The sequence below is a fragment of the Pipistrellus hanaki genome (assembly GCF_964339955.1).
Source record: "Pipistrellus hanaki genome assembly, chromosome: 8".
Classification (NCBI taxonomy): Eukaryota; Metazoa; Chordata; class Mammalia; order Chiroptera; family Vespertilionidae; genus Pipistrellus; species Pipistrellus hanaki.
The window spans coordinates 5,011,845-5,037,311 of NC_140510.1; the positions used below are offsets into that span (position 1 = coordinate 5,011,845).

The following is a 25,467-nucleotide window of genomic DNA, read 5'->3' on the forward strand; positions in this document are numbered from 1 at the left end:
TAGAGAGAAATAGTAGGCCTGAAGGAAATGAAACAAAACAAGCCAAAGGCTAAGAGGCAGTCGCAGTCACTACCCTCAGGTGGCTCGCAGTGTAATAGAAATAGTACAGTAAACAGGCACAGTGTGCTGACTACTCGCAGGGTCAGCGATGCCTATAAATTCCGGGAAGAGATACCCTCCATCTGAGCAGGGAGGAGACCCGGAGCAGGGTGCACTAAATACCTGAAAGATTCACAGTTGTCCCAGAAAGGGAGAGAGGCAGGTCCTCCTGCACCGCAGAGGGAGTGACAGCCGCAGCCTTCCGGAGGCCAGCACAGCGAGCTCAGGGCCTGCTGAGGGGCAGTGTGAGGGCCATGCTGTGTGCTGCAGAGTGGGAAACAGCTCCTCAGCTCCCTCTAGTCCATGACCCAGGCAGGGGGCCTCCGCCTGCCCCTCTGTCTCAATCTTTGTGCTCATTTTCTAATGGATCACAAATGAAGGACAAGGTAGGCATTCCAAGTCTATCTCCAGATGTTATATACACAGGTTTAATAATGGCTGTCAAAATCATCAGGAAAGAAAGGGCATTGCTGTTTAAGTTTCATCATCCCTGTGTGCTTGTGTGTGTGTGTGTGTGTGTGTGTGTGTGTTTACTTAATTACCTTAAGTGGGAGCATATTTTAGAATTGCTGTGAATTCTACAGAGTAAATGAGCTACAGAAGAGACTCAAACCATGCACCAGAAATTGCATCTTTATTACATGAAGCTATTAATACCAGCCCTTGATTATTGATTATTTGGGGGATTTTTTTCCTTTTGGAACATTTTACCTGCATGCATTGTAGTTTGTATTAAAAGCTCTGGGGAGGGCAGGTGTGCAGGCCTATTTAGATATAAGAAAAATAAATATATATATATATATATATATATATATATATATATATATATATATAGAGAGAGAGAGAGAGAGAGAGAGGATTAAATGCCTTAATCTTAATCACAATTGCAAAGTTCCTTTTGCTGAGCAAGCTCATATATTCCCAGGTTCCAGGGATTAGGAAATAGGAATATTTAGGGGAGAGGGGGCTATATATATATTATATATATACTAGAGGCCCAATACATGAAATTTGTGCAATGGGGGGGGGGTGGTCCCTCAGCCTGGCCTATACCCTTTCCAATCTGGGACATCCCTCTCACAATTCAGGACTGCTGATTCCTTATCACTCACCTGCCTGCCTGCCTGATCACTCCTAACCCATCTGCCTGCTGGCTTAATGGCTCCTAACTGCCTCTGCCTGGCTGCCTGTTTGTCCTAACCCCTCTGCCTGATCACCCCTAATCGCCCTCCCCTGTTGGCCTGATCGCCCTTAACTGCCTCAGCCCCTGCTACTGTGTCTTTGTCTAGAAGGAGGATCAGACAACAGGAAGATGTCCAGTCAACCCGTTCTAATTAGCATATTACCTTTTTATTAGTATAGATACTAGAGGCCCAATGCATGAAATTCATGCAAGGGACTCGGCCTTCGCAGCCCCACCTGCCTCGGCTGGCCCTCGCAGCCCCAGTTTTACCCGGAAGGTAGTCTGGAAGGTTGTCCGGACAGTTGTTCTGCTGTTCAAACTAATTAGCATATTAGCTCTTTATTGTATAGGACTAGAGGCCCAGCACATGAAATCGTGCTAGAGTAGCTTGCTGCTGCTGGCTGCCACCACTCATCTGTGGCCCTGCCCACCTGCTGCTTGCCACCCTGCCTGCTGCTGCTCCCAGGCCAGGGGAGGGGGAGAGAGACTGAGAGGTGGTCAATGCCCCTCATGGCAACTGGCTGAGCAGTCATTCCAGTCATTATGGTTATGGTCCCTGGCCTTTTATTATATAAGATATATATGTAGAGAGAAAGAGAGAAAGAGAGAGAGATAGAGAGAGAGAGAGGGGGCAAAAGTAGGTTTACAGTTGTGAGTATGCAAAACAGAGTTTATTCTTATATTGTTATTTTTGTTCTTGTATTATGTATTTTTTCATAAAATCGACTGTAGTCCTAGCTGCTTTGACTGTGGATAGAGCATCAGCCTGTGGACTGAAGTGTCCTGGGTTTGATTCTGGACAAGGTTATTTACCTCAGTTGCAGGCTCAACATGTGGCCCTGGATGGTTGTGTGTGAGAGGCAACCAATGGATGTGTCTAACTCATATGAATGTTTCTCTCTGAGTGTCTCTTCCTTCTCTTCCTCTCTCTCTAAACTCAATAAAAAAAATATCTTCGGATGAGGATTAACAACAACAACAAAAGAACAGCTGTAAACCTACTTTTCCCCATATATAATCCCTGGTATTGTAACTCTGAGCTATGTACTTCATTAAATTACTATCATTTATGTTTTCCAAACATTGTAATGGCTCTCAGGAAAAAATAGTGGAACTGGAGTGAACTTTGGGAAGATGTTGGAGGAAACAGAGTCCTATTAGACTGGAAAGATGGGATTTGTAGTTAACATTTGTTATGTCATTTTGGGCCAGTCACGTGGCCCTTCATAAGATAGAGGACTCATCACATTCACGGAATTTCCTAAGATTGACTGGGTCATGAAGACAAAGTCAAGGAAATTGTAGTTATTTCAACTGATGCAGCTGTTGTTATAGTTATTTTATCCATTCCTCCAATGAGCAGAGAGAAGAGTGAGTTCTGTGGAAGGTCACATCATAGAAAATGAGGGAATTGGAGTCAGGTCCCCTGGCCCCAGATCAAATTCTCCTTCTGCAAAACACATGAATTGTTCAGTGCTCTCTGAAAATATCAGAGTCCCTTGGATACTCCCATTCTTTCCTCTTAGACCCCCTCCAGTTGCTCATCCTCACCAGGAGGAGCAGCAGTCAGGCTAAATGCCAGAAGAGCCCCGGGGCAATGGCCTGCTGTGTCCAGGACAGGCACTGCCTCCCTAAGGCAAGCTCCCAAGTTCTCAGTGCTGACTGAATCTCACTGTTAATTATCAGGTGCTCTGGTTCTACATTGCCTTTTCTCTCTGCATTTTAAAAATTCTTTCCAGTCTTGTAAGAATAGGAGCACTGGCTATTTCCACAACACTTTCAAGCACATATTCTTAAATTTTTTAAAGCAGCTGCTCTACTTAAAAGTTCTTTTCATCTTTTGGGGAATACTTTGATATTTTCATAGACTCAAATTAGAGTAAGTCAATAAAACAGACACCATTTACTGTATGTTCTGTTGTAAAAAGGAAACATTCCAATGAAAGGGGAAACATAGAGTGACTGGTACCAACTTCTCACAAGTAGATCTACTTCAATACAGTGATCCATGCTCTTCCTGGGCCTCCTCCCTTCCTGGGAAAGAGTGGAAAGGACAAGTGTTGGCACCTTCTAGTCACTGTTGATTAAGAAAATATCAAATAACAAGTATCATTTAAATAACTCTAAGTAAGTGAGGCACATTTTGTATTCAGGGCATAGATTGAAATACAACTTTTGTTCAAATGCTAGTACAGCTTATTTGTGTGTTGCTAGAAAAGTTACTTATCCCTTAGAGTTTCTCAGCCTCTTTTTCTACAAAACAGAAATAAATATATCTGCTTTCTGGGTTGCCATGAGGATTAAATTGGATAAAGTGGCCTTCTATTGTGTCTTTCATAGAGGAGGCTTTAGAAGATGCTGCTTTTAAAGCATTTTATATAAAACAATTTTATTTCATACCTTTTGAGAGACATTTTATTGCTGAAATAGAGTGGCTTATAGTGCTTCCCTCACAAGTAGGGTTCCTCAACACTTGTTGCTGAGCTAAGATGATCTAAGCCCAATGTCCAGCTGCACCAGCAGAAACAGAACAATAGCAATATTTCACTCACACAGCATTTATTTAACTTAAAATCACTCAAAATATATTAAAATAGTAAGATTTCATATTTGATGCAAATTTTCATCCTGTCTGAGATCCATCTTGTATCTGTTGATCCTATATCCTGAACATTTTGCTTTACAGTCAAGAATAACAGCTGGATGGGAGCATCTAACATTCCAAACTCCCTGTCACAAAGGGGAGGCAGGGAGGGGGGGAGGCCAGGTATGGGAGGGATGATAGATTGAGAGAGGTGAACTCCCACTGAAACCCAGATTGTGCAGAGAGATCTCACTCCAAAAGGAGTTCCTGTGGGCACTGAGTGCAAGTCCTAGCTGAAGCCTGGTGCTTCATTTCGGGATCGGACAGAAGAGCACAAACTCAGGAAGTTTGAACCATGCTGGGAGTGAGCATGGAGGCTGTGTGAACCATGCTGGGAGTGAGCATGGAGGCTGGAGAGAGCAGGACCAAGCAGGGGCAGAAATTTTCTAGCCCAAGCCCAGAGTGACTACAAGTGGTACAGGGTAAGAGCATGAGGTCAGGGTCTTGGAAACATACTGTTATGCCCAGACTTCGTGATCCCCCAAGGACCACCAGGGAGCCAAGTCCGATGCAATAAACAAAAGAGCCTGCACCATGCTAGCATGGGCCCTTCCCACCAACGCCAGCAGCATGGCGGAAGAGAGCGAATTTCTCCCAGTCCAGGGGTTTTGAGGGCTAGGGATAACTCCGCCCTGCGGGGTGGAGTCGGGAGCTCATCCTTGCCCAGCCCTGCCCTCTCATTCCCCCCTTGTCTAATGTGCCTAGTCAAATCATTGACTCAGCCTACTTCCTTTCAGCATAAACAACAAATACAGTTAACAAGACCCTTAGTACCACAGTTCCCATCAGTATTGTCCTCACTGAAGTCCAGTTCCCCTCCTGCAGGTATCAGTTCTCCTCCTGGCCTGTAGTTGCCAGGATCCAGGCCATGCAGGAGCTGGGAGTCATGTAGTCAGGTCTGGGTGCCATCTACTTCAACAGCAGTGGGCGTGCTCAGGATAACAGTGCAGCATCCCTTTGAGTCCTTGGGCAGTGAATTTCTTTACCCACATTGAGTTCTGGGGCTACAGGGTCTGCGGTGGGCACTGGCAGTGCATCTGGAACAAGCAAACTGCAGAGCCTGTAAGGACTTGAGCAAGAAAATGGTTACCATACATGATCCCCTCCCAAAAAGGGGAAACTTGTCCCAGTAAGGGGTATACCTGGCCCTCAAGAGGGCAAAGGACGGGGTTGGTCCAATTTTCACCGATTTTAAGACACATTTAGTTAAACCCCCTTCCTCCCGAGTCTCCCTACCTGTCCTAAGGCTATTGCCATACTCTGAGATACCTTAGCTACCAAGGTGGGGCTGTTATCTGACAGTGGGGTATACCTCAACCTAATCTGAAGTGTCTATAAAAACTAGACCTTAATGCTGGTGGTTTAATCTCTGAAATCCACCTACCAATGCTCTCCTGGGGAGGTTCCCTGGGACCTGAATTCCCAGGGGGGATCCCCTTACCTTGCTTAGCATTTACCTGTGCACAGACAGTACTTCTAGCAACTTTGCCTCACAGAAGTTCAGAAGTTGGTGACACTTAACCTGGTGTCACCGGGCAACTCTGACCTAGAGCCTCTGGGACCAACAGTCTTGTCATCTGGAGGGTCCATCAACCATCTGGTCCTTCAGTGGCTTGCTTCTGTTCAGCCAATTCCTTCTGGCTGCAGTTGGTAACCCTCTTTCCTCTGTGGATGGCACAGTGTCTCCATCAAAGGGCCTGGATTAAGGCCAAAAGTTCTGGAACTGTGCCCAAATGGTGTGGTCCAAGGTGACTACCACTGCCCCTGCATATCAGGTCCCAGCCTGAACGTAACTGCTCCCATCCGTGAACAGTACCTTGTCGTCTGTTTACCTCTGTGCAGTCATGAATGGGTTCCCTCATCATCATCTGGAAGCAGGCCGGCAGGGTTGATGGCCAGTCTTATACCTCCTTCACCAGCAATGCTGTGGTGGCCACTGCCTGGGAGCACGCTGGCCACCCTGCTACCACAGGGTCCAGTCTCTTAGACAGATAGGCAACAGGTCTCTTCCAGGGACCTAGAGTCTGAGTGAGAACCCCTTTGGCAATGCCTCTTACCTCACTCACGTAGAGGTGGAAGGGCTCCGCGTCGTCCGGCAAGGCTAGGGCAGCTGCTGAGATGAGAGCCTTCTTTAGCTCCTCAAAGATCCATTGTTCCACTTTGGACCAGTTCAACAGCTGCATTCCCCCAGTACGTGTTCCTTCGGAGGACCACAGTCCTTCTTGATGTCCAAGGAAAACAGGCAGTTTGTCCAGTGGCTTCCTGGGCTGATGTACGGGTCCTATTGGCTCTCTCAAGACTAAATAGGGTGCCCCAATGCCCATCAGGAAACTAACAGGCTTGCCTCGCCTAGCTAACCTGCCAGGACAAAATCTTTATAATTTTTATAAAAATCTTATCTTTCAAAAATACATAACCATGCCTCAAGTTTTAAAGGAAAGGCAAGGGAGGAGGGAGCAGGTCCAGTACCTGTTCCCAGGCTCCCAGCCTCCCAGCCTCTTGAAACTCAAAATGCCACATTTTTCCTACAGATACAGATCTATCTGCATTTCTAAGCCCCCTCTACTCCCCCCCGCAGAACATCGGTGAAAATTGTCCAAGCAGTCGCAGGGGGTTAAATCATACAAATAATTGTTTTCACATTGTTTTAACACAATTCTAAATAAATTATAAACCTTTGTGATGAAGTCTACTTAAACCTATAAAGTAGATACACATGACTGAAAGTAAAAATGATTCCCAAAGTTTAAACAAAATACAAGATGCAGGTACAAGCCCAAATTCAACAATGGCATGTGAGAAAAGCAAAACAAAACAAATCAAATATAAAAGTTTCATGTTACATTAAACATTACTTCAGAAAAACTGACTTAAAATAATTTTTTAAGTGTAAGCATTACATACTTTTTCATCTGACAAATGAGAATAAATCAACCCTTGAGATCTTTGATCATTATTGCTTATTCTTAACACATATAATATAGTTTAGTCTGCCATATTCTAGGCATCTAGTTACTGCAATTAACTTTTCCTAATTCAATTTATACTTTGAGCTTTTAAAGCTGGCAAGTCAAATATATTTGGCATTTTTTTAGATTAATAACATTACATTTCTAATACATCCTGCTTATTTAGGGTAAAGTTTCAGCAACAAATCTAATCATACAGTTTTTTCAGATCTCAAAATTTTTTTTTTTTCTGAAGTTCAAACAAAGCACTAATAATCTCTTTGTAGGAGAGCTAATAGTCTTGCGCTCTCTGGCCTCCCCTAGACCTCTCCACACCAGAGGCAGTTTACTAGGATTTAAGACAATGTCAGGAAATCATAGGTCAATCACAATTCATACTTAAGTAGCTATATAACTCTGCTTAGTTGATACCAATGACAAGGAAGAGGAACCATTGTGGGCTTCTTCACCACCAATTACCTGCCATTCCCTGCTGCTGGAGCAGCATTCAAATGCAAATGAACACATTCTTTACCTGAAGCCTCTCCGCCATCATCGTCTAGTTTCTGCCTCAAGGCTGGGAATTTCAAAAGCTGCTTACAATGACTTGGGAAACTAGTTTTAATTTATCTCCCGGTTATCTTCACCATTTTTAAACCTCATTCTGGCTCATTCTGTACACAGAAAAGTTTTAAGCACAGCCCAAAACTATGCGCACTCGTTTTGAACTGGCCTTTTCACTTTACTGAGCACAGAGATTCGCCCTTGAGCTCTTCTCCAGTACCCGATGTCGCCAGGGACCAGATGCCTCCATGCCGGCCCAGGCCACCAGAGCCCAGGCCCCCGGAGCGAGGCTGCTGCCACTGCAGCCCCAGCCACGCTACTCAGGCGGCCCCCAGAGAGAAAGTGCGGGTCGCCCCAGCGGCTTCCCGGCCCCATTTCCCCTTCTCCGGGCAGCCAGCAAATTAACCCAGGTGCCTGCTCCCCGAGCCAGGCCACCACTGCCCAGCCGCGCTCCACCGCGCAGCCTGAGCCCCGCGGGAGCACCCCCTCCGACCCAACGCCGCCAGGGGGCCCCGCACCACCACGCCGGCCACACTTCACCGGCTCCATCCTGGGGCGCCATGTCGCCCACAGATACCAAACTCAGACCTGGGGAAGGCTCACTTTCCGCAGGTGAGGCAACGGCTCACGCCGCTCACCTCGTCCTGGAGAGGATTCATTCCTCTCCCCATGAGGGTCCCTCTAGGGCCCTCCAGGGAGGTCAGAACGTCTTCTGATCCTCCTGCCCGTGGTCTTCATGGTGCGTCCACCAGGCGTTTTCGGGCACCAATTCCATGAGGGGTTTTACGTCCCTCCAGAGCGCTCACACACCTACCGCGGCCAGTCAGACTCTCCGGATTGGGGTCCCTCATGGTCCTGGGTGGGGATCCCGGACGAGTTCCCCCATATGTTATGCCCAGACTTCGTGATCCCCCAAGGACCACCAGGGAGCCAAGTCCGATGCAATAAACAAAAGAGCCTGCACCATGCTAGCATGGGCCCTTCCCACCAACGCCAGCAGCATGGCGGAAGAGAGCGAATTTCTCCCAGTCCAGGGGTTTTGAGGGCTAGGGATAACTCCGCCCTGCGGGGTGGAGTCGGGAGCTCATCCTTGCCCAGCCCTGCCCTCTCAATACCTGTTTAAAGTTAGAATATCAGAGTTTCAGAGAAGCAAGACAGTCAAGAGAGAGTTAAGTGAGCAAGTGATCACAGGCTGGGAGGGGTGGGGAGGTGGAGGTGAGTCAGTAAATTTGTAAGTAGTCATTTTCTTTAAATAATTCATCCTAAGCCACGTGATGTAAATGTGCACATTAGATGGTTTCCATTCCACCCCAGGGTCTGTCAGTGTCTTCATGCCATGGAGTTCCGATAAGTGTAGATCAGAGAGGCCACAGTGCAGAAATGACTGTGAGCCTTCTGCTTCCTTTCTCACCAAATAATATCAGAGGCTTGGTATCATCAAGGAAACCAACTAGAAAGGTTGATGTGTCAGAAAAGTTGTTAATTAGGAATAGTGGATGTCAAAAGTGTGTTCCCATGAGATAATTTTTAGTATTTAATACACATGTGGATTAGGTAAAGCACTTTCAAAACATGTCCTGCTATTCCAGGATTAGGACTTTCAAAACTAATACAGTGTATCTATGTTACTATATACCCTTCGGGATAAACATGGAAGATCTGATTCATAAAGAGGGTTGTGTCTTACTGTTGGTTTAGAAGAGGCTTGGTCACAGAATACCAAGACATGATTTCCAAAAATACACAATTAGAATATTGTAACATTTGCTTTCAAATAACCTTCCATGCAAGACATACTTATCACATTTTTTCCCATGAATAAGACGTCCCATCCTCCACTTTTCCAACTCAAAATTAAGAAATCAATATTTTAAACATTTTGCAGGTTTTCCTCTCAAGACCTTCTTTTTTGGCATCTTAAGGAGTCGTTCTTCCTGTTTTCTCCACTGTCTCTCTGCAACACAATTTCCATGCTCTTTTGCATAGCTGATTACATTCAATTTGAATTTTGCAGAGTAAGACAGTCACTTAGTGGTATTTATCTTTTTATTTTTGACATCTTTATGGGCTTAGTGGGTCAGTCCCTGTTGCATCTGTGAACTCTCCACCTCCACCTCTAATTATGGCATCAGCTAATGTCAGTGACAATAATGATCGTGATTGGAGGAAGCCTGTTTGACAAGGTGTGGGCAATTACACACCTGAGGCTCCTTTCTTGGCTGATTTCTGTGTATAAGATGCCCTTTTATAGTCAGTCTAACGATTTTAGAAAAAAAATAGTGTCTTATACACAGAAAAATAAAGTACTTATTTTTTTATTTAAAAAATAAGTTTTTATTGATTTAAGAGAGGAAGGGAGAGGGAGAGAGAGAGAGAGAAACATAAATGATGAGAGAGAATCATTGATCAACTACCTCCTGCATGTCTCTTACTGGAGATTGAGCCCATAACCTGGGCATGTGCCCTTCACCGGAATTGAACTCAGGACCCTTCAGTCCACAGGCTGTCACTCTATCCAATGAGCCAACCGACTAGGGCCATGCAAGACATTTTTAGAGCAACAAAATATAACAGTGAGATTTCATTTTCACAGTTTCTGGTTAATGTTTGTGTATATTGCAGAATTTGATCTGGGGCTTGATTTTTAAATTTCTTATTAGCTAGGTTATAAGGGAGTGCTAATTCTCATTTAGTTAAACTATTGGGCTGCATTTGTAAGATCTTCAAAAATAACCTATTTACTGCCTGGCCATGTGCTCAGGAACTGTGCAGAGAGATAAGAACTAGAGTGACCCGAGGATTAAAAAGATAAAAAAAGACAAGACAGAGGAGCTTCATACTTCAGTAAAAGCACTTGCCTTCCGGTGGGTCCAGCTCAGGGCTTGTTTTGTACAAAAACACTCAAATTAGCCGTGTGAATTTGTTTTCACGCTGAGTCTCACTTTCTGATATGTATGATGACGCATTAGACAAGACATCCTCAGCTGGAATCGCACAGTATGGCGAACAAAGTAACTCTTCAGAGCTTATGGTTGCAATATCAGGCTCAGACTCCTTGTGCGAGGTATTTGTCTCATTTAAGCCTAATTATCCCATCTTTGAAATGTGGGCAATGATATCAATGTCAAAGATACTTTTTTTTTTTTAACACTGAATTAAATGAGAATGTGTAAATGCACGCTACATAAATAGAGCTCAGTAATGTTTAACCATCCCTCTTTCCTTTCCTTTAGGCTCACATAGTTTACATCTAATGTTGCTGGAGAAATGAGTGGGTAGAATTTCTCCGTCACTAGTGGGAGTGGGATTCTTGCGATATCTTGAGAAAAGGAACTTTCTGAGACCCAAATGTGAGAATGAGTGGAATTATATTTCTCAGTTTCCAAAGTCACATGTCCCTTAAACCAGTCCTGGCGAAGGAGCAGCTGGGGTTCAGCAGAGCCAGAAGCAAAGCCAGCGCCCAGACCTTCCATCCCGCAGTAGAACAGGTCTGATGTAGCATCAGGATGATTACAGTCCATGAGTCCATTGGGCGGGTCCCACTTGCTGGGAGCCACATGGACGAGGGCAGGGAGTGTGCCCCTGCAGCAGGAGTCCCAAAAAAGGGAGAGGGCCAGCAGCCCAAGACACAGAACTCCCTTTGCTCAGGAGTTTAAATATCAAATATTCCCAGGCTTTCTATTCTGGCCAATGACCTGCTCTCAGGCATGACTGGTAGGTAATTACCTCCCCAGGTCACCCAGACCTCCCTGGGAATGCCTCTAAACTATCTCTGTCCAGTCCGTTTCCCCTTCCATTTGTAGGGACTAGACCTGGAGGGGGTGAACTGTAGCTTCCCTGTGAAGCTGTATCAATGACATGCCTGCATTATCTCATCTCCCCTTTGCTCCTTTCCTGATAAATAATATAACAGGTTATTATGACAGTATCATTATGAACTAAGAAAAAAATGAAGACCAGTTGTGTTATAGCCAAAGTGATATAGGAAACGGCAGTGTGTTTCTCAGTATTGGTTTTGAGATGAGAAATGATGATAGAAAATTCTCTTACTTTTGATGTGATATGTCTAATATGGAATTAGAGGATACTTGTTTATAGAAATAGAGGAAGACTCATTTTTGTGGGAAGACCCACAAAAAATAATCCTATATAATAAAAGGCTAATATGCAAATTGACCAAAACACAGAATGGTCACTATAATGAGCACTGACCACTAGGGAGCACATGCTCAATTCAGGAGCTGCCTCCAGGTGGTCAGTGTGCCAGAAATTGGGCTCATGGCTGGTGAGTGCAGCAGTGATGTGGGGGGAGCCCCTCCCGCCTCTGTGGCAGCGCTAAGGATGCCCAGGGGAGCAGGCCTAAGTCATCAGTCAGACATCCCCCAAGGCTCCCAGACTGTGAGAGGGCACAGGCTGGGCTGAGAGACACCCCTCTCCCCGAGTGTACAAATTGTGTGCATCGGCCTCTAGTACAATGCATAACACACCAAAACTAAGAAAGCTCTGTGACTGCTACTCAGAACTGAGTCCAAATGTAAAAGCCTTTAGTGATAGATCTGAATTTGGACTGTGAAGTGCATCAGGCAGCATGAGCCCGTAAACCATCATCCATCCCTCCAGTACCACTGGCCCCAAACACCCTCGGGAGGGGGCACCTCTCTGTGTGTGTGTTCTCTCTCTCTTTTTTCTTCTCTCTCTCCTCTCTTTCTTTCTCTCTGTTTATATTTATATATTTATGCAAATAAGTTCTGTGCATATATGTGTATATATAGTATATATTCAGTAGAATTTAAAATTATGGTATTATAATTTCAGTCATTAATTTTTTCTATCTTCTTTAAGTCATTAGTTAATGACTTTTCATGTTTCCCACCTGACATTTAATTTACAGAAGGATTTAATTGTGTTTAAAGCCTAAGCAATACTGAAAACAGAAGGACAACCTTAAGCAGCTAAAGGAAGCATGATCCCTGCAAGATAAATTGCTCACTGCTGGCACTTGATAGCAGGAGGCAGACATGGAGGGAGGCAGCGGGTGGAGGAGGTGGGAGGGCAATAGTCTGAGGGTGAGAATGGGGAGACGTTTCTCTGTTCTGGGAAAATGCCTATTTATGTGTCACTCCAGTGGGTCATTGTGGCACACAGAAACCTTTGTTACACATTCTCCATGTTGAGAGCTCATGATTTCTGTTCCTTCTTTTATTTCTCCTCTCTCCCAGGAGGTCAGCTAAAGACAGGGCAATGGGCACACACCTGTGTTAGGAAGCGTCTGCTGTAAGTTCCTGCACACTCTCCACCCAGGCATGACCATTGGCATCCATGTGCTCCCTTCAGGGAGACCTGAAACCTGCCCCTGCTCTAGGTCAGCACCTTCTTCAGCCTTGTATTTCATTTTGACTCCAGTATCACTATATTTAGCAAATAACCTCCAAGCATGGCATTTAAAGTGTTAAACATATTCATGTTGTGGTGAGAAGAGGTTTGGCTTTGATTTTTTGTGTGATTATGTTGTGGGTTTTAGCAAGTTTAATATGAAGAGAAATGAAACAGAAATGGTGTTATTCAGCCCTCTTTAGCCAGCATCCCCACTCCTGTGATAATTTGGGATCTCATATTTAATACAATCAAATAAGTGTCTCTTGAAAGCTACTGTCTTAGCCAACCTTTTTTTACCTTTTACATTTTGGTAGGACTTCATTTTATTTCAGTATTACTTATAAAAGACAACAGCTATATAGATAACAATAGGTAAAAAATCTGAAGGACCATGCTAAAAAATATATTTACTATTTAACAACTAATGTTTTAAGACCTGCAAGCTTTTAAGGGAAAGTTCCAATTAAAGAAATATCAAACGAAGTTAAAGGTGGAAATGAGGAATGTTTGCGTGTGCATCGTGTCTGACTTGTGCTGTTTTGGAGGACATTACACCCCCTCGGACGCCATGAGACCCCCTGACCATTGATCACCGCCACTAGGCTTCCTCTCTTAGCTCCTCCAGGAGTCTCTGCCTCTGTCCTGGGCATCTATTTGGCTCTGCATGATAGAACCAAAGCTCCGGAGCTGAGACATTAAAACCTTTTGAACTGAGTGAATTTGGGTGATTATTTTCACAGGAGCCCTTAAAAGAGGATGTATCCAATTACTATAATTCCAATTTTTAAAACATTAGTACTTTTGACAAGTTACAGTTCTGTTTACCTGTTCTTACAGGAGCCTCATGATTAGCCTCAAAAGAGCAGCATGAGGTTGGAATTTTTAGTTTTTCAAAGAAAATTGCATGCATTTTCCTAAGGCAAATTGCAGACCAAAGACATTTGTAGATGAATAGAAAAGTATGTAAAAGGGAACACTCTACTGCGTTTGCCTACTTGTGACTTCAACCCAAATTACCTCTTGAAACTCTATTTGAAAATCTAAAGGATTTCAAAAGGCACCATTAACGGTTATGTTGAAAATAAAACCCAGCTTCCTGGGCTCCGGACCCAGAGCTTCCCTGGTCACCAAGTTACTATCTCTGAAGTTTCCTAGAGAATGTTCAGCTTAGGCTTGTGACGTTCACAGGCCCACAGCACCGCTATTTCCACACTCCTTCTCACTGAGGCACATCCCTGTGCCAGAACACTGGGGGTCTTGGGTTACACACATTCTGCCCCTAAGAAGTGTGGCTTCTTGTAACCCTTGTCACAGATATAGGAACAAATGCTTTTGTTTCAAAAAAGTTAAATTAAAAAATCCGTATGGATTGAGGCAAAGAGGATCAGAGGGATGTTTTTGAAATCCTCAGCAAGCCAAGGGCAGATTCAGAACTAGAATTCAGGTGTCAGCTTGGTTTGAAGCAGGAAAATGCTGCTATCAATATAACTTCTGTTCCCTTTACAGTATTTAATTGGAGGCATCACTCCCTGTGAGATGGCGTCTCAGTGTTTACTCTCCATTTCTCTCTTGTTTTGTGTCTCCAGAGGCTGATCACCCAGGAAGACACCACCTGAGGTCCCTCCCTGTTTGGCCCCAGCTCCACGGGGCTGATGGAAAGGGGGGAAAAGGTGAGAGGGTGGGAATAGACAGACAGACAGACACAGGCACTGACTTCTCCCACCCCTACTCCCCACCCCTCCCTGTGCTCATCAGGGCTATAGCACTGGCGTGACTGGACCAAACCAGGCCCAACTACAGAGTGCTTGGCAGCCAGAAGCCAACTTGAGAAAATGCAGGTGAAAAATGTACTTTATTGAAAGCCCTCACACAAATCTCCCCCCCAACCCCTGCGGGCGGAGGCCACCCCTTCACCAAAGCAATCTGCCCAAAGTGAAGAATCCCCCTCATCTGTACTCAGGGAGATTCTGTAAAACTACAGGGAGTTTCCTCATTGCAGATAGTTAGACGTTCCTGCACAGGTGTAGCTGGAAACATGTCTTTAATGCATTGCATGCTCACAGGTGAAGGCAGATCTCCACCCCGGGAGATAATTTAGTATTAGAAGGAGGGTCTCAGGGGAATAGCTTACGCAGAGGACAGCAGCTGGTCCACCAGGCCCCTGGGCCAGCCCCTGCTGGTTGAGCCAGATGAATCTCTGGTCCTGAAAGTCCTCCTGGGTCAGGGGTGGCATCGGCATAAAAAGGTTTAGCCAATTAACTCTCCACACTTCTGTTAAACTCCTAGCAGATTACTTGATGTGGTTACACACCTATACTAATCTGGGTGATCTAAATGGATTTACCGGTTGATCTAAGCAAAGTTATGAATTTTAAACAAACGTCGGCCTCTGCTGGGCTGCCTGCAAGGCTGTATGGATAGGTTAGGCAGCACCAGGGCTGCAGCAAAGCAGGACCCTGCTCACACCAGCTCTCTCCCGAGCTCCTGAGCACCATTTCCTCCCTCTGCTCTTCCAGGCCTAGGGGAGCAGATGGCTTCCCAGTGTAGTTGGTTCTGGGTGTCTACATATGCACGGTGGTTCCCTAACTCTGCAAACACCTTGCTAAAAAGTCACCTCATTAAGAAGTTTCTTTAAAAAATCCCAACTGAGCATACCCTGGGTTTAATGCCAAGGTCCTGACATGTCATGGATACTTTATATATATAATTTTCAAAAATGTATTTCATATTGTATTCCTGTCTATAATTATAGTGTGTATCGTGTAAAGAGAAGCAGTCTGTCACTAAAAGGCAGATATACACAGGGACACTCTGATGTAAAACCTGTTACCAAGGTAACTTCTAGGGTGAGCACATCCCCCTGACTGAACAAATGAATCTACATGTGCAATGGGTTCTTCCTCAGCATGAGCTGTATCCATGCCGCCTCGCCCTCTCACTACTGTCCCTGTGTCCTGCTTGGCTCTCCATCCTGAGTCATCGTTTTCCTGCTGACCTCTCCACTCAGGGGGGGGTGCTTCAGGAAACACCACTGCCAAGGCAGACTACACATCCATTGCTTCATACTATGAGAGGGGAGCTCTGGTATCCTAAGCAGGAGATATTCTTTATTTTGGTTTTGGGGCATAATTGGCATTTAGTAGTTGAAATGTGTGTAACAAATTCTGAGAACTCTGAAAATAGATCATTTTAGGAAGTCTACCTTTAATTTCCTCATTGTATGCAACCTCCTCCTGCTCTCCCCCACCTCCACTTCACTGAATTGTTCCAATCTGTTCTCAAAATAGTCAGCTTTCTCCAAGATTACTGTAAAGTCCATATCAAAATATAGTTCTCCCTCTCTCATCCCAGTTGATGTGTTTTATCTTATTTCATTTTCCCCAGTTTTCCTGGGGCATTATGTCAGAGTTTTAATTTTATGCTTAATTGAAGGGACTTTTCCTTGCCACTCAAACTGTATTACATAGAATGCATGAGACCCAATAAATATTTAAAGGAAAAGAACAGTTTGAATGTACTGATAGTAAACAATCTGCAATTATTTATTGGAGGTTTACAAATATAAATTGCTAGGCAAAGTGATAATAAAGATAAGTTTGTGAATAAAAGCATGTAAATAATACAATATAACCCAAATGTAAAGAAATTGTCCTTGGAGTAATTGATAATTGCCTATACTTACATCTTTTTCCATCTATCAACTTTTCACTCATTCAACAAATATTTCACCAGCTCCTATATGTATGCAAAGAATTTTTGAGGTAATATTACATATAAAATATATTCCCTACCCTTAAAAAAATCTTAAAATTGATTTTGAAAAAACACACACACACACATCTACACTAAAAAAAAAAGAGAAACATGCAAATTAACTGTCCCTCTGTTACACCCACCAGCTAATCAGGAACAAGTATTCAAATTAACCCAAAAAGATGGTGGCAGCCATGAAGCTGGAGTAAGCAGGAGGCTTGGGTTGCCCTCAGCAATGGAGGAAGCCAAGCTTCCTACCCTCCCTGACCTTCACTGAAGGAGTGGCTGGAAGCCTGGTCACTGAGTACAACCCACCTGATCTCTGCTTAAGGAGTGGCTGGAAAAAAAGAGGAGGGGCTGAGAGCCTGGGTCACTGGGGGGTATGACCAGTCTGAAAACAACCCTCAGCCCTTCACCCAGGCTGGCCATACCCCCATGGAGTGAAGGTTCCTGCTAGGGTCTTAGTCAGCATGCAAATAGCCATCAGCCCCTCACCCAGGCTGGCCAGGAACCTCAGTAGAGGCTCCCATACTGAAGGGGGTATGCCCAGCCTGATAATGGTCCTCAGCCCCTTACCCAGGCTTACCACACCCCCATGGAATAAGAGTCCCCTCTGGGAAGTGTGACCATCCTGAAAACAGTCCTCAGCCCATCACCCAGGCTGGCCACGCTCCCCCTGCATGACTGTGTAGCTGGCCTGCAAACCAACACAGGCCCCTCACCCAGGTTGCCCCATACCCCAAGGGAACCCCCACCCTGATTCGGGACACCCTTCAGAGCAAACCAGATGGCCTCCATCTGTGCACCAGGCCTGTATCTATATTAATAAAAAGGTAATATGTTAAATAGTCTGGGAAATCTTCCAGATGTTCTTCTGGACAAAGCCATAGTTGCGAGGCCAAGGTAGAGGTGATAAAAAGCCAAGAGGGTAGGGCAGTTGTGGGTGATCAGGCCAGTGTGGGGAGCCATTGGGTGTGATCATGCTCGCCGGGTGGCACGGGGAGAGTTGGAGGTAAGCAGACCATCAGGGGGGCCAGTTGGGAGCAAGCAGGCTGACAGTTGGGGGTGATAAGGACAGCAAAGGGGACAGGTTGGAGTGAGAAGGCCAGCAAGAGGGCAGTTGGGGGCAAGCACACTGGCATGGGGGAAAGTTGGGGGTGATCAGGCTGGCAGGGGACATTTGGGGGTGAGTAGGCTAGAGGTGGGGGACAGTTGAGGGCAAGCAGGCCAGCATGCAGAGTGGTTAGGGGCAATCAGGCAGGCAAGCAGGTGAGCGGTTAGGAGCCAGCAGTCCCCATTTGCAAGAGGGATGTCTGACTGCCAGTTTAGGCCTGATCCCTGTAAACCAACAGGACATCCTTTGAGGGTTCCCAGAGTGGAGAGGGTGCAGGCTGGGCTGAGGGACACCCCTCCCCACCAGTGATGAATTCTGTGCACCGGGCCACTAGTCTATTATAATAAAAGTGTAATATGCTAAATAGACCAGACAGCCAAATGACCTTTCAGACGACCTTCTGGATGACCTTCTGGATGATGCAGGAGCTGTGAGGGCTGAACTCCTTGCATGAATTTTGTGCATCTGGCCTCTCGTTTTTAAATGAAGTACAAAGCTAGTAGCAAACAAACATCCCAAGCAGTAAGGCGCAGTGCAATGCAGGTGTTCCCCAGGGGTGGAAACTGGGGGTTCCCATCTCAGCCACCAATCAATGAGAAATATCATTGACAGGAACAACAACAAGTAAGAGCAGGGTCCCTGTGCACTCTCTAGTTATTGATCCCATCCTCAAAAGCATGTGATCAACATGGGTTAATTGGATAATAGTGTGTGTGTGTGTGTGTGTGTGTGTGTGTGTGTGTGTATGTGTGTGTGTGTGTGTGTAATAGAATGTGCTAGCACTTTTCTTTAGGAAGATAGACCTCCTCCGTTAGTATAGAAGGGTGAGACAGAGGGAATAGTGGAAAGGTGGGAAAGATGGTTTGTTAGCCAATATCCAAGACTGACCCCCTGGATTTGAAGCATTAGGAGGGGCTAACAGTTCTAGTGAAATAGTGTTTAACTAATCAAGTCAGATTCTAGTTTATTTATCAGTTGTTGAATAGGCATTCAGGCAGTCTGAAATACCAGTAGGTTGAAGAATTACCTAGCAAAAGTTCTGTATAGAAGACCTTCTATGGATTAAAGAAGTGAAAGATTATCTAGACCCTTCCTTACTTATTGAGCAACCATATAATGGGGCACAGCCAGGGTTTTTCTAAAGCTAGATTGTGACTTAATATCTGACCCAGTAAGAGTTGTGGTATTTATCCCACTAGTGTGACATTCTAGCTCATCAAGGGCTGGTGAGGGTGAGGGCGAGGAGATACTTCCTCCCTCCTTTCCTTCCTCTGTGTTGCTTCCCATCTCTCTCTGTTCCTCATGCACCCCTGTGGCCAACGCTGGCCATGGCCTTCCCCTGGGTGACCGCCGATGCAGGGTCACAGGGAACTCCCACGCTCTCCATTTAGACACACTCTTCCTTTCTCAGTGCGGTGAGGTGTTTATAGACATCCCAGCAAATTCCTCCTACATGTTGTTCTGGGAGCCCAGTGAACTGACGATGATGTGACATTTCCTTTTGAAGCCTTTCTATATCCGTAACAGGAAATTTGTTTGTGGGGTTAGAAAAAAAACACAATTTATTATTTTAAGCAGCTTAAATAATTGTATCAGAGGAAATATACATATTTATATCAGCTGCTCTAAACATTGTTTATCTTGTCTCTCCATACATGTCTGTGCAGACACACATACACAGGTATTATGTACACAGCAGGCATTGCATGTTGGAACTGATAAGCATCACATGCATTTTACATATATAGTTGGTGCAAAGGGAGACACTGATGAAAAGTATTTTCTCACATGGAAATTCAGATGAAGTTGCATTTTATGTGCTCACTACCCAAAGCATTATTTTCTCTCTGTGCTGACTCAGTGGGCATTGTCCTCTGTGGCCTGTTTCAGGGCCAGTTCCCTCTGGCCTCATTCAGAAATGGTCACATTCCTGCTCCTCCTCCTCTTGCCCCAGGAGATGAGCCCATCATCGCAGATCACATCCTCAGTCCAAAGCCTGACAGCCCTTTCCGGTGTGGCTCAGCTGGCTGTGTCCATGCACCAAAAGGTGGCCGGTTCAGTGTTTTCTCTCTCACATTCATGTTTCTCTCTCCCTCTTCTTTCCTCTCTTTCTAAAATAAATAAAGTCACATTTTAAAAAAGTCTCACCAGGTAAAAACCAATCCCTGTGCCAGCAAGTAGGACAGAATGGGAAAACAGAAAGAAGAGCACTGTTTATATTCCTATCAGTCTGAAGTGCATCCTGTGAATGGCAGCATTTAACTGCCATTATTTGAAACAGTTACTTCAGTTAAACTTCTCTTTTATTTAAAATAAGCCCCAAACAATCATATTCCTGCCTGGGACACTTTTAGCAATAAGTATCAGTTGTCAATGACAGCAATCATATTTAATTGTTCATTCTGACAAGTTCCAGCATTTTATTAAGCACAGATTACTCTAGATTGGGTAAATGAATAGCAAAGCTGCTGCCAAGAGCCCTGAAAACATCAGTGGAAGGAATGAGCTACATCATTTCTCATAAAAATGCAGGAGAAGCCAGCACAGGTAAGGAGTTTGTTAGGGCTTCAGTATGTCCATTTCTGACAGAATTTTTAAAAATCAAGTGTGTTATCAATTATATCTTGTGAGGAAGAAAAAATCAGATATCTTGGCTGGATGTCATTTAGCTATCCTATCTAATAAAGAGGGAATATGCTAGTGGACAGTCATGCCCTCACAAAGATGACGGTGCCCACAGCCGGTAAGGAGGGAATATGCTAATTTACTGCCATACCCTCCAAAATGGTGGTGCCTGGTCCCCTCAGCCCTGCAGGGATGCCTGCTTCCCAGTCCTCTCAGCCCCCCAGCCACCCAAGGCCAGCTCAAGGTGCAGGCACACCTTAGATGGTGATTGCCCAGCCACCCAGGGGCACCCGAGGCTCAGGTAACCAAGGCCAGCTGAGGCTTGTGCTGCCGGCAGTGGCAGCAACAGAGGTGTGGTGGGGGCATCACCTTCCCCTGATCGCTGGGTCACCATCTCCCACTGTGGTAGGGGGCAGGCAAGGCTGAGAGATCTTTGTTAAATAGTTTTAATATATTTCCCACAGTTATATTTGAGGAAAATAATGTATTATGGCTTGATCCTTATATTAATTTTAACAGGTACACAGTTGGTAGTCTTATTAACTGAATTTTAGATCAATTTTACTTTCATTTTAATATTTTTATTATTGCATCAAGGAAGATAATTAAATAACACATTTCCATCAGTTACCATAGAACTGTTGTAACATAACTATGCTTACAGAATGAATGCCTTTGGATAAAATTATAGAATCTCCCTTATATCCACTTACAAATTTAGAAACATGCCTTTGTTTCAACCCTATATGAAAATTTTCCAAATATTCTGGAGAACATACTTTTCTGAACATCTTTAAGTCATTGAAATGTCATAGTATAACTATGTTTTACCTTTAAATGATGGAGATTAAAAGTATGTGTTGTTTAATTAGTCATGTCACTGGGACCCTAAAAAGGCCTTGTGCCAGATCAGAATTCTGAGACTGTGCTGTGGTATGAAGCTAAATATTAATTATAAAATCATTATATATAACTCTTATTATTATTATAAAAGTGGGTCTTAATATTGAGGGTGTTATCAATAAAATTCCACTCCTTTTGGAAATCATGTTATAAATATTTTCTCCATATATAAAAATATGCCAATAGACAACTATTCCTTACAGAATGGTCTATTCAATAATAGCACCCTCACATAGATAATTCAATCATCATTTTGTTAGTTATTTTATTTTCATGTATTTACTGTTTTATAAGTGTTTATATAAGCATTCCTGTATGTCTCTTTGTACAGTAAAAGCAAGGAATGGACATTTTAAGACTTTAAGATATTTCCAAATTATCCTTTAAAAGAATTGTACATAATCCAATAGACATCTTTCTATTGATCACATTGAAGGTAGTACTTATTTAATTATTTCACAAATTATAGGAAATATATCTGATTATTTAATTTTTATTATAAATGAGTGTATGTCTTTTCATATGTTTATTGAACATTTGTAGTGTTGGTAAATGTCTTAGCCTTCTGAGCTTTAATTAGACTTGTGTGCCAATCATGTTGCAAACATTTCTCAGTTGGTTAGTTTTCATATAAAATTCAATATAATTATTACAGTGATAAAAACAAACTATTTTTGGCACCAGAATGACAATACACAAAGAAAGAATAGAGGTGGTGCAATTTTAAGGTCATTCATTGGGTGGAAGCTGCGTGGAAATCTGTCTTTACGTGCAATGCATATGCTTTCTGAAAGCCTCTCCTTCTAACTGAATTATGTCTACATGTTTAGGGTGTCAGAAAGTTTGTCTCAAGATAAATAGGTATTAGTCTTACTAATTTTATTTTATTTACTATGAATTGCAAAAATGGTTACTTGAAAGTAAAATGATGAAAGTTGATTTCCTCCTACTTTGCTTTGAATTTAGATGGTGATTTTGTTTTCACATATATAATGTTCGCAACCTTGGATACTGAACAATTGAAGTTGTTAGCTGGACATATTTAAATATCAGCTCAAGAATGTTAAATGTAGGCCTAGTAGAAAATCAGATTCTTTTGATACTAATTCCCCAGGAGGAGGCCCGCCCTTCAATAAAGCTAATTAAATGCTTTTGAGCCATTATTTTGTTATATTAGGAGTTCATTGAGAATTATTATCAGGCCTTAATACTCAGCACTGATGGATTAAAACTTATTATTTTCTATCTAACAACTCTCTCTCTCATCTATCTGTCATCCATCTGTCTGTCATCCATCATTCATCATAGGAATGTAGGAATGTGCATATAGATATGGGTTTTATCCTCAGAAAGACAAGCACTAAATGAGGACAGTGAGTGAGTATGAGAGCAATGAGGAGTGAAAAGCGGGGGAATCTTAATTCGAGACAGTGCTTCTGAGAAGGCTTCTGGGAGAAGGTGTTCATGATATCAATACTTGAATGGTAAGGACATCATGTGTATAAAGAACCTGAAGGAGGGTTATAAAAGACTAGGGAGAAAAAGCAAGATTTAATGTAATTATTTAAAAATTGTGCTATAAAAATAAAGGATAATTAACAGGAAATTACCTTAATTCAGTGTTTTTCAAGTTTGACTATACAAAGGAATAATTCTTGAGAACGCATAAAAGCCCAGATAGATGGGAACTATTCCAGGTGTACTAATAAGAACCTTCAAGCGGGCCAAAGGTACCTTAAGCCATGGCAGTCTTGAAACCATAGATAAAGAGAAACTAAAGGGACAGATGTAAATAATCATAATTCCAAGTACAGGGAAAAATAACAATTATCATTCCCAAGAATTAAAACCAAGCTTCTAATTAATATGCAAAAACATAGAGACCTAAGACAATATTTGAATAAAGAAATGAAAAACAAATGTACTTACAATTTAATTTAATACCTACAAATTAATTTAGAGAAAATAATACTTGCTTTACCAGTAACTTTAAAAAAAATAAATGTTGGGATTTAAGGAAATAAAGAGGAAGAAGAAAATTAAATTCATTGAATGACTGTTTAGAAAGAATAGGTTTTGTGATTTAATTATGTTATTTTTTTTACTCTAGGAAGAGCAAAGAAAGTTTTAAAAATTTCTTACTAAACAGATCAGAAGGTCTCTTTCAAATCAATGATTTGTCTTTGTCAGTCTTTCTCACACACTTATATTCATACACAGACATCAACATATTTTACACACAAAATCATTGTATATGTTATCCAGGTATCCTAATATAAAAAAATCTGGGTCTGTAATGGTTGAACGGATGATTGCTCCATCCCCTGGTCCTAACTGGGGAACTGGGATCCCTCAGGCTCCAATGAATCCATGTCATCAGCGACTGGAGAGCAGCTGGAAGGCAGGCCTCTTGGTCCTTCCTCCCAGCCCTCAGACTCCAATCAATTGGTGGCGGAGGTGGGGTGGAACTGGCTTCCTTAGTAATGCTGCAGGTATAATCTCCAGAGGGCAGGCCAGGCACCAATGGACCAGTGCCTCTAGCATGATCCCCACAGCTCTGCCAGCCTCCTGGAACTCAGCCTCAGACACTGTGGCCCCTCCCCCTCCCTAGATGCTCCACAGGAAGAAATGATTCCACCAGCTATGCCAGGTGCGATCAGCAGTGAGCCGGCTCCCGCCCACTCTGTTCCAGATGAAATGGGAGCACTGCACACGGAAGGAATTTAGTAAAAAAACAAAGACCGATGACCAAGAAAATGCAGCAGTCAATGTCTGGAGTCCGGCTCAGGAGAGGGAGAGAGGGAGAATTCCATAAGCTGGCTGATGCCAAGATATTTCTGAGTCACTGCCTGGCGTGTGGCAGTTGTGTGACCAGGTTTCTCAGCAGAATGCTAAGACTTCTTCTGTGTTCTGAGCTTTAATAAGAAATGTGATATCTCACAGCACAAGGTGCTGTCAGTGTCCATGTGTCCTCAGTCTCTGCCTTATTTTGCTGCTAAATTCAGCCTCAGTGTCACTGATGCATCCAGAAGGCTCTGGCGTTTAGGGCGCACTGTCTTTGACATGAATATAGCGGCGGACTTTAGCATCCTGGAGGGTCAGAAGGAATTTGTGCGTTGGGGCTGCCAGCACCGTGAGGAAGCACCCCGGATACCCATGCTGACCTCCGCCTGCCCCGGCTGGGACCGATATGCAGAGCGTGTGCTGGGTCACCCCATCACCTTCACCTCTGCACAGCCATGTCTCTCCAGCAAATCATGGGCTCTCTGGTGAGGGATTACTTGGCCAGATGGCAGAACCTGTCCCCAGTCAAGGTTTTCCATGTCATTGTGGCCCCGTGTTGTGACAAGACACTGAAGGCCCTTTGAGAAGATGTTCCCACAGCTGTGCATAGTTCCAGGGGTGCTGACTGGGTGTTACCCTCAGGTGAAATTGTTCAGATAATGGAGCAAAGTGACCTCGCCTCAAATGACGCCTCCGTGGACACTCTGGAGACCTGATGGAGGAGGAGGTGAGGCTCTGCGAGGGGCCAGCTCCGACGGGCACCTGGTGCACATCTTCAGGCATGTGGCCACAGAGCTGTTCAACGAGGATGAGGGGGTGCTGACCTCCCAGACCCCGAGGAAAAAGACTGCCAGGAAGTCACCCTTGACAGGGACAGAGAGGTTCTGGTGCGCTGTGAGGCTGCTACGACTTTCAGAACACGGAGAAGCGTTCCTGAAGCTGTAGAGGGCAGTTCCCCTGCCCCTTCCGGAGGTCCTGGCCTGCACCGGGGGTGCCTAAGCAGCAGAGGCCAGGCCCAGGCGAGGACGGCCCAGACAACTACACAGACAGATAGTGCTCACAGCTGGTGAGCACAGTGGCAGTGACTGGAGCCTCTCCTGTCTCCATGGCAGCACTAAGGAGCAGTGAGCTCAGTGGTAAGGAGCAGTGGCAGGCAGGTGATAAGGAACAAGGGGTCCTGGACTTTGAGAGGGATTTCCAACTGGGAATGGGCCTAAGCCGGCAGGCAGACGTTCTCTGAGGGGTCCTGGACTGCGAGAGGGTGCAGGCTGGGCAGAGGGGGGACACCCCCCCGCCCCTCCGTGCACGTATTTTGTGCACCAGGCCTCTAATCCTATATAATAAAAGGGTAATATGCAAATTGACCTAACAGTGGAATGACCAATCGCAATGATGCGCACTAACCACCAGGGGGCAGATGCTCAATTCAGGAGCTTCCCCCTTATGGTCGGTATGCTCTCACAGGGGGAGCACT

At 44.2% G+C, this 25,467-nt stretch overlaps 1 pseudogene across 1 annotated transcript; it reads left to right on the forward strand.

The window, feature by feature from the left end:
- Positions 1 to 23,901: 23,901 nt before the first annotated feature.
- On the forward strand, positions 23,902 to 25,063 carry LOC311626496 (nuclear prelamin A recognition factor-like; annotated as a pseudogene). Its single transcript has one exon. The product of its transcript is annotated as a nuclear prelamin A recognition factor-like (transcript).
- The last annotated feature ends 404 nt before the right edge of the window (positions 25,064 to 25,467 follow it).